We start from the raw sequence: 17317 nt of genomic DNA, 5'->3' as shown, positions 1-17317 counted from the left end.
CACATTTATTGATGACACGGGGAGTTAATCATCTATAGTTAATAATTACTGTGTTCTTACTTCTCTTATGGATTATGTGTGCTAATCACACTGATTGTTTTTGAATATTTATTTTGTTTTTCTCTCCACTGTAGTCACATACTAGCTTTCACATCAAGAAGAACAAGTTAAAATGCTGCTGCTGACTGCACAAAGAGGGAAGTTAGAGTGGGACATTAAAAAAAGCTTTTCCCAGGCAGTGCATCTTCATTCAACTGAATGTCATGACAGATAAAGCGTGTCCAAGTAATTATGGGAGTTATTGCAGCTGACAGACACAGAGGACCATCACCTTGTTTTGAGTAACAGAAGTTTGGACAGCTGAGACTGGACTTTAGTTAATAGAATGAGGGACTAGTTGCAACTCAAACAAATCACACCAAATGTGAAATGGGTGATGGGCATCTGCAGTGCAGAACCTAATTGGGTTTGATGGCATTTTTTTGTTTGCCAGTGCAGACTTAAAGGCATTCCTGTAAAAGCAATAAAGATAAAATTTGATCAAGAGACTTATGATTTTTTTTTTATGAGTTCACAAAAGTAATTATAAATCTTGTAAAAGGTGACTTCTACATTTTTTCCCATATGAACCATTTATGAGCAGTTTGCGTTTTTCTCAATGAATAACTACGACAATAATATTAGGTTACGTGAGCTTTCTGATTTTGCTAGATTGACCATTTTCACTGTCAGAGGCTGATGTTATGTTTGTCTGCAGAATGAGGACAGGGAGATGAGAATTCCTTGAGCTCTTCATCTGAAAATTTAGGGAATAAGTCAGCCATGAGCCGACACAAATTACATCTTCCAGAACTTCAGCTGAAATAAGGAGCCCTAAAAATTAAGAGGCCAAATAAATCTTAGGTGTAGCATAATAAAAGCACAAATGCTGTGTATTTTATATAAATAAAAGGTTTCAATCCATCACTGGAGTAAAATAACTGTATCAGTAGAATTTCTCCTAGTGTGAATTTCATCAGTCAGTATGACCGTTCACAATATTAAATAAAATATACATGACGAACAGGGGGTTTTCCTGGACATATGCTTGGAAGATTTATAGCATTCCAAGCAAGATAGAAAACTAAGTGTAGCTATTTTTGGTTTTTTTTTTTTGTTTGTTTGTTTGTATGTTTTGATAATTCCAGATGCTGGTATATCCAGATCCCTCCCAAATGACTATTAAATAAACCTATCAAAAATAAACATTATGCATGTCATGACTGGTTTTTTCTACTCAATTAAAGCATGCAAAAAATTGTACAAAAGGGTTCAGTGGCTCCTACTTTAGCTAATGCTTGCTATCTGAGTACTGTTTTCATAATAGTCTTGCTGAAATAAAAAGCCTAAATGAAGATTTCTAGTGGGCTTACTCATGTAGGCATAGCTCACTTTGTTGCTGTTGCTGCACAGCTGTGGGATTTGGTCTAGTTTCCCTTCCACCAGTTTAGCACCACCTCACCACTGTCTAAGCATCAGCACGGGGACATACAGTTTAATGGTTGATCCGATCAACAGCTCCGCTGTAAGACACTGCCTGTGTTCAGACTACTTTAAGCCAAAATCCATGTGCCAATTATCTTGCTTTTGGAGTAGTAACACTATCCAAATTTATATGGAAAGCATCAAGGATCAATTCATTAATATTTGTGGAAGATGTGCTAAAAGTAGATTGAGTTGTTACTACAGTGTCAGCATGCCAGTACTGAGTCTCCAAAGGCTCTGCACTCTAGGAAGATTTTGATTTAAGCTATCAGGAACTCCTCATTCCCCTTTCCCATGGCTGTGAGCTATCACCTGTTAAGGATAGTCCCTAACATATTTAAAAGTGGAGTAGCTGCAAGCTTCATTTTTATGCATAAGAGAATATGAATCATGGACCAGCCAACAACATTGTCAGTACTAAGAGCATTGAACAGGTAGCTCCTCTAGCACAGAAAACTTTCTTACTTTTTTCAGCTGCTTCTTTTACTTTTCATGTCTGAGGTGATGAAGTCCTTTTTAATTCTTTGATGATCACTCATTTGTGTGTCCCCTCACCCTCCGTTGCTTCCGTACAGATACATTTCAGAGGTTAACTCTCTCTAGAGATAAGGAATTGTGACAGCTTACGCATGTGTTCATTGCCATTTTATCTTCATATTACCCATCCCATGAACCTTAAAACAAATTCAGCATTTTTGCAGCCTGTTTTGTTTAGAGAAGCCATAAACTATCTGTTCCCTTTCTGCATAACCATCCACAAAGAACAGATCTACTAAGGCAAGAAAACAAAAAAATGAAAAAACAGGAAAGAAAAAATTCTACAATGAGAAGTGGAACTATCTCTGTATGGCTATCAGCAATCCTAAAAATGTTAAGAAAGCATAATTTTATGAGAAATTGAGAGAATTTTTTGACATATTTATATTAGAATAACTAATTATAATTTGGAGAGTATCAGTTTTCCAGAAAATACAAAAACTTATTTTCTTTAAAAATAGGACAAAATGCCGCATTAAAGCTTTTCACATGGTATAAAGTCTGATTTCATTTTAAAACAAAATCCAGAAACATTTTAGCCAAAAGTATTTAAAACTAAAACAAATGAAGATATTGTTGACTGACAACACCCCCACACAGACACACCTCCACTCTCACCCCCACAACATACTCAGTAAACTAATTTAAACAAAACCTACACTCTAATGAAAAACGTTAATTGAATCATAGAATGGTTTGAGTTGGAAGGGATCTTAAAGATCACCTAGTTCTAACACCCCTGCCATGGACAGGGTCAGATTTCACTAGACCACGTTGATCAAAGCCCCATCCAACCTGATCTTGAGCACTTCCAAGGATAGGGCATCCACAACTTGTGCTTAGTCTTGTGCTCGTGAGGTTGCCACGGGCCTACTTCTCAAGCTCCTCCAGGTCCCAGGCTGACTGGAAGTTCTTTACCAGCTCTCATTAAGTTGTCTCTCTCCTTTTGCCAACACTGTTACTTCCCTGAGTGTATCTTTCATGTTCACAAGTCTTATAAACCCTTCATAAACATCAGTACTCTTAGGCTTAAGACAGGTCTCTAACATATGTTACTATTAGCTCTGACTGCAAAGGCAGAAATGGAAAGCAAAGTTATGCCTACGGCTGAGAATGCATCTAACCATATGTACACACACATGTATTGAACCTATATGTCTAATGATTTGGAAAAAGAAATTAAAAGGGATAGAAAATAATTAAATATATATATTCTTTTGAGCTGACTTGTGATGTTTTATTTAAACAGAAGGAGAATATTTTGTTTAAGTTGGACTCATTTCACCTTTCCAAAAACATTTATTGATTCTGCAGTGGAAATTTAATTATCAGAGCATTTAATTTCAAATTACCATTTCCATTTCAGAAGTGACTTAATGTATAATACACGACAGGAGAATACCTTTCCAAAATTAAGCAAATTGTAATCATGACAGTTGTCCTCCCTTTTCCTTTGTATTCAAATGTGGGCTTTTGCAAACCTTATTAAGTCCTGCATAGACTGTTTCTTGCAGGCCTACTTTGACTTTAAGACCAAAGTCTTAGTTGCAAGGTTATGCTTTCTCCCTCAAACCTTTTTTTCTGGTTGTGTTCAACAATAAATGAATATATTCCAATACACATGTATGTCACAGGGGCTGGTACTGCCATTCTTTTCCTTTGTGCGATGCCAGGATTTACTGCATAACAATATTAACATGCACTTACTGTGATCCAGTCTATATTTTATTTTTATTAATTTTTAATGATGGTTAGAAGTATCAATTAAAAAAATTTTTATTAAGATTTAATTCTTATTTTATTTTTTATTTTGCCCCAGGGTATTGCTGCTTCTCTGAATGATTAAAACACCTGAAAGCATGGACATTTGAATATCATATTTGTCAAACAAATCTCAGGCAAATTAGCAGGAATCCCAGTGACCAATATCACTTAATGTCACCCAGACCTTAGCATCTATCAACAGAATTATAGGGAACCAACTTCCTCAATTTATAAATGCCTACCAGTAAGCTCAATTGTCCTTTTCTTAACTGAAGTCAATATGATTTTACTGCTTGATGCCCTATAAGCATTCAGCAATATATGATACTCTATTACAATATGATTAAACAAAAAGAACTGTGTGTTGGCAAGGCAAATATTTTTTTTCTTGTTCCTGGTAAGACTACAGAAATAAATAAACAAAAAAGCCAAACAAAATGAAAAACAAACCAACAACAATAAAAGGGCCCCAAAATATGTTTTAAAGCAAGTTTGTAGCTATAGGAGAGATTTTTTTGAAACAAAGTGGAAATTATTCTGAGAATGATGATATAAGATCCCATATTCTTTCCTAACAACTCTCAGATAATGTTTTGTTTAAATGTCAGAAAGGCTTTGAAAATTTAATCAGGAGTGGAAGGGATGGAAACAAAGGTCCAAAACTATATTCTTTTGTTCTTAAATGTTTTTGCCACCTGTGACTAAAGTCTCTGCAAATATGGTATAATCAGACTGGGGCATGAACACATCCTGGCTTCCTATCTTGAAATACTGTGACTGAAGAAACAGGCTTCTGAAAACAGACCTGATTTGCTGCACAAATGAAGTTCAAACCGCAATTTTCTTTTTACCTAAGCCATCAAGACAAGACATATTTAGGAAGAACATCTGGCTGAAGAGTTCATTTTTGCCCTTCACGTACTAGTCAATATAAAGAAAAGGGAGGAATTATTATGTGAACATATGAGTGTAACTACATCACACACTAAACTTGGAAGGCATTTTATTTAGGATTTCCTAAAAGATACTTGATTTCCATAATAGAAAGACTTTTGTGAAAAACTGCGCTTTCAACATATGCATTAAGCTCATCACAGTTTCATGATAAAACAACAGATGCTATAAAAAAAAAAATTGAAAGCAATTCCTTAAAATGAGCATGATTAGACTAACGTGAAATAAGTAATAACCTCTGTAAGTAATAGAAAGAGAGAGTATAGCCTAACAAAGACCTTATTCTGAGGTCTTTATCCAGTGTGTGGTGAAGTGGTGGTGTAAGGGCCCGTATATCTGTGTGTACAAAGTGTACCCCAACTGGGTCTCAGTTTCAGTTAGGTCACCACGTGATCTGTCTGTGATTTAATGCTAACTATAGTGCCATGGGAGCAGAAGGATGTGCCAAATGAGAGGACGAGATCAATGAGCTGTGCTGGAAAGAACTGCAGCAGCTGTTACTTGGCCTGAGGGCATTATTTATTTTTAAATTTAAATCATATAGTTGAGATAGAATGCGGCATAACTTTGATTTTTCCATTCTGTGGTAGGACATTGATGTAGGATAGAAGTCACTGGTGCACAGAAATTCACCATGTCCTACATCAACCTTCTTGCAGGAGGATGGACTGCTTCCTTTTCTTGGCACAGTCTCAAATGTAGTGAAGTTTCCTGAGCCATAGACCCACAAGATTATCACAGACATTTGTTTTGCTGTCACAGTATTAGACACCCCACACTGAAGAGACAGATCTCAGCACTCACTCTGGAAAAGAGACCACACGAAGATGGACCAGGCAAGTTTTAGAGGTCTCTTACATTAACTTGAAAGCTTGTTGATAGGTTCTACTAAGAATGGAGTGGTTATAAGTATTAGATGATAACAAAAACTCTTTCGGTTCAGGAAAAATAAAAACAATACAGTATTCTCATTCAATTCACTGATCCAGGGAGGTGAATCAAAAAAAATTGAGACAACAGAAACAAATGCACAGAGGACTTAAATACATTTTCCCATGCTCACTAAAAGGCTAAAACAGGTTAGATGTGACAAACAAAACAACCTACAGTGGCCGAGGGCAGTATCAGCTATATATAATGTGACCAAAGACAGACATCATAAGTCTGTCCTTAGCCTAGCCTGACACTCTGGCTCAGTAGTAAGAAGGGTCATAGAAATAACTAAAGAGACAGAGACAGCTCTTAGTTGTACCACAGCTGATTTTTCTTTCTCTCTTCCCTCACATCTTGCCAAAATTTTTCCAGTCTTTCTCACATGAAATTGCTGTCACCCAGCCCTGAATCTTAAAGGAAATGTCATTAACTGGTGTCCCTGAAACTTCATCTCACACCAGCCAGAGGACCATCAGGTTCAGTCAGGATAGGGTGCTGAGAGATCGTGGACAGGGGAAAACTCATTCTCTGTGAGACTTCTAACGACATAATATAATTTTGAAGCCTATCAACAACCTTCCCTTCACCTCAAGAAGTTATCACTGTCAAAATGCATCTGGGGAGCTGTGAACAGAAGATGTAGATGTGCTGATAAAGAAAGGTCACACTGTCCTTCCAAAGCACTGTCAGCTGAAGCATTCATGGCTCAGTGTGCTACTTGGTCATGTGAAACAGGATTAGAAAATATTCACATACCTCACTGTGATACTTGAAAAACAAATTGAGATTTTTCAGGGACAACTACAAGATATTTTGATTACAGGTAACCTTAAAAAAAAAAAAAGAAAAAAACAAAACCCCAAAACCCCTTGATCCTCTTCTCCATGAGAGTTTCTAGGAGCAAACACATTTTTCTACTGAACATTTCCAAAGGAGATAAGTTATCTGACCTGACAACAGGGAGAAAGTGTAGTCAATAATTTGGAGAGCAAGTAATCAATGTTGTACCCTTATTTAAAAACCAATATACAGTAAATATCTACCAGCAGCAGTGATAACATTCACTTGCACTGAAGATAACTCATACAAAATGCCAACTAGCTCTCAGTTTAGGAAACCAACAAAATGGTCTCAGTCCAGACAATTTATATTCTATCAATACAGTTTGGCTTTTTTCTTTCTTAGTTTAGTATACTTATTTCACATCCAAACCATGCAGAGCTTTCTGAGTATCACAAGTATTTACCTAGTCAAAGGAATATTCACAAATGGATGGAGATCAAATGACCACTTAAATGATTGGGAAGGTTTTGATTTTTATCTCTAAGGAGACAGACATTTGTTGTTGGCTACTTTCAAACCAGACAGGGAATACTGAACGAGCCATGACAGACATTTTTTTCCTCGACTTTTCCTTTTGCCATTTGACTGCTCATTGTTTTCATTCTGTACTGAAAGGATAGATACGTTTTTTAAAGGTTGTTAGAGGGATCTAATATAAATCCTGGTACATTCAGTTTTTTTCTTTCTAGCAGCCATACAGGTGCTGCCCTTTCACCGATATCAGAGCCCATCCATCCTGCCACTGCAACAGAGGATGTGGTATGTTTAAGATATCCTCTTTTCCTTTCCCATTCTTAATTTTTATCTTTAGGCTGTAACAAAAGAAGGATTACTCATTCTGACTGACATGTATACTGAAGCTTTTCTGAGGAGCTTAGACGTGACAAGAGAATGGCTAAAGACCCTTGGTAACTGTTCCCATTTTGAGCACCCTCGCTCCTCAGTCTGCTAAAGCAAATTGCAACTCTAAAGGCAGAAAAAGAAAAATTCCTTACTTCTTCACCAATGCGTCTATGTCCTCCAATATCAAAGGTGTGTCTGATTACCACAATTCATGTGACTTGATCGTATTTAGGTTTTCCATAGTCTTTCCAACTAAGTCTCTCAACTAAGTCAACTCAAACTCTACAGTCCTAACTGGACAACTGCAGCAATTTGTCTGAGTCCTTCACATAAAGGCGTATGCACAGTCCTGACCTACCTCTTCTGGCTTCAGGAAAAGAGTAACACTAATAATTTTCTGCACCAATGCCACACACATGTTTTCTAGGGATTTTCAGTGCAACATCACCTCTATTAAAATAGCCAAGGTGCTTTCAGCCATCATGTACTTTCTGTTGATTTTATCCTTAATCCAGCTTCTATTCTGCTCAGACTCTACCTTGCTGTGCACCAGCCCTACCCTATCCCTCTGACCAACCATTGTCCAGGACCCAGGATTTACTGCTATTCCAGGGCTCTCTCCTTATCTCACCTCTTTCCATAAGACCATACTGATAGCAGATCTGCTGGAGGATTAGAGACCAGTTCCTTCTTGAGGTGTGATTAGCAGAAGCCTCCTAAATGCTCCATTGCACTGCTGATACTATTGCTGCAGCCATCCTCTCCTAACTACTGTAATTTAGCTGCCATATTCTCTCAGCACATAAGTTTTCCATAGCTGGAAGAAAGATTTCAAGAGCAGACTGTCAGAGGCCTTGATATTTCACAGCACTTGTTATCAAGATGCTCCTAGAATAATCCCATTTAGCCAAATAAATTCACTTCCAGGTAAGGCTTGGCAGACAAAAGTTTTCTGGTCCCAGGAGTTGAAATGAAAGTCTCTACAGTTTCCTTGTCCCAAACTGAAAGTATGCCAGCCTTCTAATGATCTAGAAATGTTTAATTCCAGTTCAACTCAAAGATTTGCTTGTCATTTAACAAAATGGGATTTTATGATCAAGTTTCATATGAATTATTTTCAGTTTTCATATAAAATGCATGAACTGGAAAGAAATAATAAAATTTATCTTCCAGAAAACAAAGTAAGATGGGATGTTCTGGAAATTTTGTCCCTATAGTTTTTTCAGTCAGGAAATTCATAAAACTGACAATTTTCTGACTGTGTTTCTTTCTGATAAAAAATTGTTTTTCCCGAGGAAAACAAAAACATTTATACTGAAAAACTCCCACTCAGCTCTGCCTTCTATGTAGGTCAATAGTGATTCTGCATAGGACCAGACCCTGCCAACACATCTTTTCCCTTTCTCCCATGTTTTGAAATCAGCATTTTTTTTTAACTGAAGATATGTTTTCCAACTTTTCCTGCGACTGCTCATTTCATATGCTGAAGTTGGCATCCTGGATTTGTCACAAATGTTTTCCCATGAAGATGAGGGATGTCTCTGATGTCATCAGAGACCTGTATCACAGGTAGGACAAAACAAATGACAGGAAGCAAGAAAAGTCAGAAACACTGTCATGTAAATATTCTGAAGTAAGGTGATAATTGCTACTGCAAGGGAAGCAAAAATACTTCTAAATTATGTGCCCTTTTCCCAGTTTTCCATGGCACATCACTGTAGGCCTTCTAATGACCTGTTAATTTCATGCCAAGGTTTGAGCTCCTAGAAGCAAAAGTATCTCTTACAGGCTTTCTTCCCTCTGTGCATCCTGGGTGGAGTAGGGCTGGGCAGAGAGTAACAGCTGGCCCTTCACTGCAGTGCTGCATCACACTGATTTGTGATTTGTGATTTGTCAGTTTTGTTATTATTCCGGTGCACTCAGATGAAACCTTGTCTTTTGTCACAAGTTTCAGTTGATAACTGGAAGCTGTTCAGCCCTTGCAAGCACACGCGGCCTCTGGACGCTGACAGAGTAAATCTCGGCCCCTTGGTGAGATCCTTAGTTACTACAATCAGATTCTACATGGTTAAAGCAAAGAGGAGACAAGGAATACAGCAATGGCATATTTGCTGTTGGACAATGAATTACGGAGTCGTCTGGACTGACTTGAAGGAGACATAGAAGTCTTCCTTCTGCCTTTCAAAAAGAGTGTTTATGCTTTTCAGCCCAGCACCTAGAGGACAGGTAATCTCTCCACAGAAACAAATCTATGACAGCACACTATAACAAACACAAAAAAAGTAAGGCTGAGTGACTGAGTACACACTTGGAACAAATTACCCTTTCTTTCCCAAAGGTGATCTTTGTAGGTCAAGGCTGAAATGCATTAGCAATGCAAAAAGGGATTTGGAGGTGAACAGGTGCTGTCATTATCCCCTCCCTCCCCTCTGTTAGGGTGTATAGCAAACACAGTATCAAGGGTTATCAGTCCACAACCCCTCAGCAGGGAGTTAAGCCACTTGAAGAATATTCCCGCCTATTACTGGTTAAACCTTGATAATTTTGATTCAGCCTCCAGTTTTGTTCATTTTTTTTCCCACAATGGCAACAAAAAAAAAGGCAGAGTGGGGGGGAGGGGGAGACAGATCAAATGGATCTATAGTCATTACATTGCAAATTGAGTCAGTGGCCAGGGTAGCCCACAAAGAGGGGGAGCACCCTGACTAGGTTTACCAGGGAGCTGTCAGCTCAGGTCCACCTGAGCAGCAGGCAGAACAGAGGCTACAGGGCAAATCTATATGTGCCATTTGCACCTCCCATTGGCAAAAATGATCAGTTGTGGCCCAACTGTAGATTTAAATAAGAAGCACTAATTCTGTGAAGACCAACATGGGGCAGAGAGGACAGCAGCAAATAGGGACTCTGAGGCTGAGTCACATTTCTAGAGAGAACAGGACATATACTGCCTCTGATCCAAGAGGTGATACAGATCTTTGCTGGGTTTCATGGGTTAAAATTACTTGGTTCATGATAATTTTGCTTCCTGTCTCCTAGTAGTTTGGTTTTTATTGCATCCACTCTCTCACTGAGAATTAGAAGCAGTTTCAGAGAAGGTCTGAAGCTCTTCTTTGTGCTGCGGCGATGCAGCAGCTCCTAATAGAGCACACACAAGAAGCACTCTGTTGTGCTCCAGTGGTGATCTGTGGGCAATGCAAACTCACTATGGACACAGGGCAAGCTGTAAACAAGAAAACTGTAATCAGCCTGAAACATGGCAAGAGTAAAAGAAACTATCTATTTCCCTTCCTTCTCACCACAAGCCCAAATTTGCCTTAGTACAACCTCTGTACACATCAAGGTCCAATAGGAAATTGGTCCCCTGCATGATAATGTTTCCTCTTTCTGTAGGAACAGAAAATCCCTGTAACTATTGTGTGGCATCTGCTGGATTTATTTATGGTGAACATTGTACAATAAAGTTAAGAGGTGTCAATTTATTTAACTGTGACTTTAGAGACTGAAGTGATGTTTACTGTTTGGCTGCCTCTTCTCATCAAAAGAGTTTTTCTGTCATATTAATCCCAAGGATGGAGCAGATAAATAAAACTTACTCATCTAAGTATCTCCACGACATTGCCCCAAAAAGACTAGTCTAAAAAAAGCTAGTCTAAAAAAAATTAAAAATATTCTTGCTTTAAATCAATGCTCTTTGTCTCTTTTAGATAGGCAGGAGTTACCCAGTTTAAGAAGCCTTCCTTACATACATTACCACAACTGATCATTTTACATTTCCAGTTACTAATCTATCATACAGGGACTTGTTGACTGCACTGACAATTTCTTTTACTGCATTAGTTTCTTTATTGTTTTATTCAGTCATGCACTTGCTTTGTGTCCCAAAAGTATGCATATGTCCATGCAAATCAGGAAGAGACTCAGTTTCCATTTTGCTGTTTCTTGTCCTGTGCTGCCACTTAGATGCTTCCCCCACCTCAATTCTCATTATACTTAATCTTGCAGAAAGCATACATGCCTGACGTCAGACAGTCATGACATAGCATATACCTGTTTGTGTACCCCAACCCCCACATGCCCACTTTGCCAATTCTGGATGTCCATCACCAGAGGCATCACTTTACCAAGAACACCAGCCTCTGTGATAGCAGACACTGAAGTGGGTGCCTACTGCCCCTTGAATTCTCTCACTCCCTTCCCATCTCTAGCTGTTCCTACACCTTCTGTTTCTTTATATGATATTTTTTCCAAGGTCCCTACTCATTATCGTGTGGTTTCATAGGGAGCAGAGTTGATCTGTTTAGAAAAGTTCTTCCTTAGCTTCGCAGGATTTACAAATTCCTCCAGAAAGCTGAAATCACTTTCACAGCTTTATTCCTCAGTTCTTCCTGTATTAGAAACCAAATTACTACCCTTTATTTTAAACATCTTTCCATCACTGTTTTAAAACTACCAGGAAAAAAATCCTGTAGACACTTAAAGAATAAATATTCTTTTTGATGTGCCTTTTCATATGAAGAGAAGCAGAAACCAAAATGAGATCCATTTCTCCACATGAACAATCTTATCTAAGCTAACATGAAAAGGGAGATAAAGTTATACCTTTCTCCGATGCTTTAAGATGCATGACTGAGGGGTTTTTTACCATCAGAGGTAACTGACTATAAAATGTTTTGGGTACATATCTATATATGGTTTATACTATAACTATACAGTTTATATATATATATATATATAAAAAACCCTTGTACTTACCTTTGAGAAGTAACATTTATCCTAGGTTCAGTAAAATAGTCTCAGACAGGCACTTAGACCTTCTTTCTATGCCATGCATCCTTTTTTCAAAAGAAGATAGAATCAGAAAAAATCCCGGTTGATCTCTAGCAAACCAAAATGCAGACGAGATTGTTTGTCAGATGCAGCCTGATTCAATGAAGTCCGATCGTGCGAATCCCTGAGACTCCTTGTTCAGTAGTATCCAAAGCACAAAAAAGAGAAAGAAAGAAAAAAAAAAAAAGAAAAAGAAGAAGAAAAAGAAAGAACAAAAAAGTGAATAACTTGTTCTTTTCCTGTCTGGTTTAAAAAACCCAGTCTTGGAGGACTAAGCAGCCTGCAGGCTTTTCGAGCATTCTGATCCTAGTGCATCCCAAGGTAACACATGCATTTTGGTATTGCAAGTCTTCAATTTCATACTAGCAAGCCCAGCTTCTGTGTATGTGTGTGTGTGTTGAGGTGGGGGGCCGAGTTGTACCGTGGGGGGAAGAGAGACTGGGAGACACACACACACACACAGTCACGCAGAGATGGAAAAAGGAAAAACAGCAAAGTGGAGTGATCTCACAAAGTGCTCTAGATGGCAGAGCCTGCACGGCTTGTAAGACAAGCAATGTGCACACACCAAAAAAAAAAAAAAAAAAAGGAGGAAAAAAAAAGAGAGAGAGTGAAAAACCCGAGAGAACTAGCAGGCAGCTTCAGGAATTTCTTCTTACCTCTTCTGACGATGCAACATACAGCAAGTGCTTTGTGCTGCATAGGAATCCGTGCAGGCACGACTCAGTCAGACCCCTTACTTCTGAAATAAACAAATATGTAGCATAGGAAAGGGGAGAAAACCAGAAACCAGAGGCACAAGGATACAAAAAGAAGCTCAGAGTAAGGTTGTCAGAGAGGAGGCTTGAATGGGTGGGAGGTGAATAGTTGGTACAGAAAGAGGCATCCAAACTCCTGGTCCTAATACAGATTGGCTCTGTAATTATGTGACAAAGCACTGCCCTCTAAGCCATTGCGTAATAATAGAAACCTAAGCTGTGTAGACACAGCCTGACATGCTAAATCCGCAGGAGCTACACTCAACATTTGTCAGTAGAAAGCGTGTCAGTTCTCTGGGGGCGGAGGAAGCTGAGGGAAAAGGGAAGGGGAGAGAAATTCTATGCAAAGTGCAAGAGCTGCAGCTGCAAAGAGCTCTCAGGTGTGCCGATGCCTGAAATGTTATAGTGGAAGTCATATATTATCTGTATCTATGTAGGGAGAGATAGACAAATACAATATGTGGTGCTCAGGAACGTGTTTTAGTGGTGGATTTGGCAGCGCTAAGTTAACAGTTGGACTTGATGATCTTAAAGGTCTTTTCTGACCTAAACGATTCTCTAATTCTAATAACACTGTCAGCTCCATTTGTGCTATTCAATACTAGAAACAATTTTCCCTTGCTATATTTTAGCAACTTGAATGACAAAAAGAGGAACAGGTTGTCCGTGCAAAATATTATTTGTAGTGCTGGTGGTGAGGAGTAGTTCTTCCTTTGTACTGAACAGCACTGGAATGTCTAAAAAAAACTTGAATTGAGATAAAGGAACTCAGGAGGATTGATCAGCTTTTCCCATTTACCAGCAGGTTCCACTCTCCAGTCCTCCAAACATAGAGACATACATTTTCTTCTACCTCTTCTGGTTGAAGAGGCTTCTAGACAGAGCCAGAAAAAAGACGAGTGCTGACTAAACAACAGGAGATAAAAACCCAGCTCACCAAAATTGCCACTCACCAGTATCAACTCAACAACAGACAAAATATTTAATAATGCACATGGAAAGAATAAAAAAATCCAACAAAACCCAAGACAGTAGTACAATTTTTCAGTGGAAATTTACCTGGAAACTGTGGCCCTGAGTCATACCTGTGGTCCATCTAATCCAGTATGCTGCCTATAGACAGAGATGAGCACTACACACCTCTGAGGAATTTGAATGAATTTGTGCTGCCAGGGCCAGACAGAGAGGGCTAACCTGTTTGTGGGCAAAGCTTCTCCTTAATCCCTGCTCTTTAAAGATTAGTTAATGCACTGAAGCATGAGCAGTGGAACAGTCTACTTCTGCACATCCAGATTTAACATGTAAGGTCTGATTCTGAGGTTCTTTGTAGTTAGCATAAAGTACAGCTCTTTTTAGGCATCCTAGAGTTAAAGACTAAAATCTTCTGATGCTTTGTAAACATCCCAGTGTGAAAAAAAGGGCAAGAGTTCAGAAAGAGCTATAGTATTTCAGTCTGAAGGGTGAGAAGTATATTTTTACAGCCTCATCTAGGCTAATTACTCTCCTCGTTTACTCCTTACTCTTGGTGGAAATATTAAATATGTTTTGAGAGGCCATCCAGTGAAGGCAGAAGAACCAGGTCACCCAAATATTATGCAGATAACAAATTTGGCTCCTAGAAAGTAAAATAAGACTTAATTGAAAACTTTGAAGATACTTTTGAGAATGACTGCATAGAGCAAGAAATACTTTTCTTTTTGAGGGGTAGATTCTGCTGCAAACTTCAGATCCCTTACTGTAACCTGTCTCACTGCTTTGACCTACGCCTGCTGCATTCCCGGTGGCTCTATCTATATATCCCTGAGGTTGAAGACTGCAGATGTCGCACATATGGGAGATAGACTGTGGTTAAACAGAGGAGGAAGTATTGCAGAGAGAGCAGTTGCCCATTTTGCAGCCTTGGCTTTATATGGAACAGTGCTGAAGGGTTCTTCTTGGAAGGAAGGCTAAGAGTTACCACAGTCAGTAATCTCACTAGGCACTGAAATAAATGGCCTGAACAAAGGTAGATTTGAGAACCTGAAAGCTAACAAACTAGGTATTAAATTTTTAAAACTTACTTTATTTTAGATGACTGAAATGTGAATTTAGGAAGCTAACTTTAAACATAACTCCTAGGAACCCTGGGCCAAGCATGTTGGTAAGAAAACCAAATCAAAGCTCTAATCTTGTCAGTGCCTTACAAAATAAATGTCAGTGCATTGCAGACAGAGAAGACTTCTCTTAATGACATCAGGAATTAATAGTAGACTCTGAGACTAGTGTTTCAGAGTTTGATTTGAAAGGAAAATATTGCTTGCAATGATAGAAATCAATGTACTCCACCAGTGCACTCCAAAAATCTTCCAAAAATCTTTCACCAGCTACAGTTTTTACAGTGAAAATTACCAGTGAATAGTAAAAGATGATACAATCCTGGGGAAAAAAATCACCCAAAGAAAGGTTTACATGATGCTATGGTGTGGTGGCTCCCCACTGTGCGAGGCCAGTGTGCTTTCTAGCTTTGTGATGCCCTTTGGAATTTAATGAGAGGTCTCTGGCATTTGCCTCTTAGCTTCTCCTCTTCACCAACCACCCCTGACATATATATTCCTTTGCTCCAAAGTAAAGAGCTTCTCAGTGAATCAACCTCTTTCTTACTTGGACCTCCTAGTAGGCTACCACATCCACTCATCTCTTTTACTCAGGTGTCCCTTCTCTCTAATCCTGCTTTAGTTCACAGTCAGCCAACAAGGTTGCTTGAGCTAAATCTGCTCTTATTTCCACCTCCACAGAATTCCCATCACCACCCAAAGAGCCACAGAAGAACTCTCATTCTGCTTAGTAGTGATCATCTCTCAGGCCCACAACACTCACCCCTTGAAAGGACTGTCAAGGTTCAATTTCCCATTCCTGACTTAGACCTAGAAATTTCATGAGAGACCAGGAATACAGATGACTAAATCTATGCTCTGTGAACCTTGCTGAGCAGCTGAAGCTTTCAAGGGATGCAGCTATTCCCATTCCCCAACAGAATGCATAATTTCTATACGAAGACAACTCATAAAGAACTTAAAACCACATTCACGCAAGTTCCCTTGTACAGTGGAAACCACCCAAAAGACCTAGTTTGACACAGAAACTACATAATGAGGATGTTCTCCTTTGACATACAGTGCCAGGTACAACACCAAAGCTAAGAAAAGTTTGAACTAGGATAGCAGAGCAAGACAAAAATAAAATTGAGATGTTTTTGTGACTTCTAGGACAACTTTACCTACCACAAACATAATTCTCCTTTCTTAAGCCTAGCAGACAACATATTGAAGTCTTTGGCCATCTGACTGACAATACAATTTAGCATGTACACGTAGACATTGGTAATTCCCATTTCCTGTCCATTCCCTTACAAACTGAAGCAGTCAGCACTGGTCCACATGACTGTTTAATCAATGGCTGCCAATCAATTACACTGATTGAAAGACAATTAAAAAAACTTTGGCCTGTGGCCCTACTGATGAAAACAGTTACCAGGAGCTGAACCCACCAGTTTTGAAACATTGGAGATTTGAGGAAAGACTGTATATGTCTTGGGTGCTGTACAGCTCAGCTCTTTACAAATCATTGAATGTCTGTTTATACATGTATACACTGGTATGAAATCTCCTTCTCACATCCTCCACCCACACATCCCTCTGCTTTTAAAAGCAGCTCCAGCCAATAGATAAACTGAATGTACTTTCTTTCAGTTTCTTGCATCTTAGCATGGGGAAAACTTAATCCCAAATTTCCAGACCAGGTGTTGTTTCACAGTGCAGTGGAAGAATAAGGGTTCTTGAGGCTATTCAGGAGACAAAGGCATCACAGAAGGTCCCTTTTGCAATACACTGTTATAAAAAGCATAGACCAATATCCCATAGGAAATACAAAGATGAACTTCATTAAAATGCTTCATCAGCTCCCTTGTCTGTTTTGCAGATGAATGCAGAAGGGTTTCCAAATATCAGGAAAAAGTTTTTTTGGGTCATAGAATAAATTATGCATTCATGATCTACTCCATTCTAAGCATTCATCTCATCTGGGATAACCAGGATACTTAAGTAACCTTAAGAGGATCCACTCTAAGTTTGTAGATGCTCTGAAAGAAGGTCATCATAATATTTTTATCCCAGAGATATTATACTTTCCAGGTGCTCACTTTACAAGCAGAAAGATCCTTGTACTTCTGTTTTGCATAATCACATGTCCAGCTCAGTGGATGAAATTTAATGCCCTTTGATTGATAGGTTAAGACCAGAAGGGATAACCATGGCCATCTCATTTGACCTTCCACATAACCTCAGTTATAGAAATCC

General features: G+C 38.8%; 1 protein-coding gene across 2 annotated transcripts in view; it reads right to left on the bottom strand.

Moving 5' to 3' along the window:
• LRFN2 (leucine rich repeat and fibronectin type III domain containing 2) overlaps nt 1-12991 on the bottom strand; it is a 158294-nt gene extending 145303 nt beyond the window's left edge. The window contains exons 1-2 of one of the 2 annotated variants that reach the window (XM_018085041.2): nt 12885-12991; nt 12151-12358 (exon numbers count right to left, since the gene is read on the bottom strand). The gene's annotated coding sequence lies outside the window, so the exon portion shown is untranslated. Of the gene's footprint in view, nt 1-12150; nt 12484-12884 lie in introns of those variants that run through there. The other variant, XM_008932799.3, reaches the window with a different exon arrangement.
• Between the last annotated feature and the right edge of the window lie 4326 nt (nt 12992-17317).

The sequence above is a fragment of the Manacus vitellinus genome, unplaced genomic scaffold (genome assembly GCF_001715985.3).
Source record: "Manacus vitellinus isolate BGI_N305 unplaced genomic scaffold, ASM171598v3 scaffold_8_pilon, whole genome shotgun sequence".
In the NCBI taxonomy this organism is placed as follows: Eukaryota; Metazoa; Chordata; class Aves; order Passeriformes; family Pipridae; genus Manacus; species Manacus vitellinus.
Note: the sequence above shows the minus strand (reverse complement) of the source record. Positions and strands in the feature narration are given on the sequence as shown.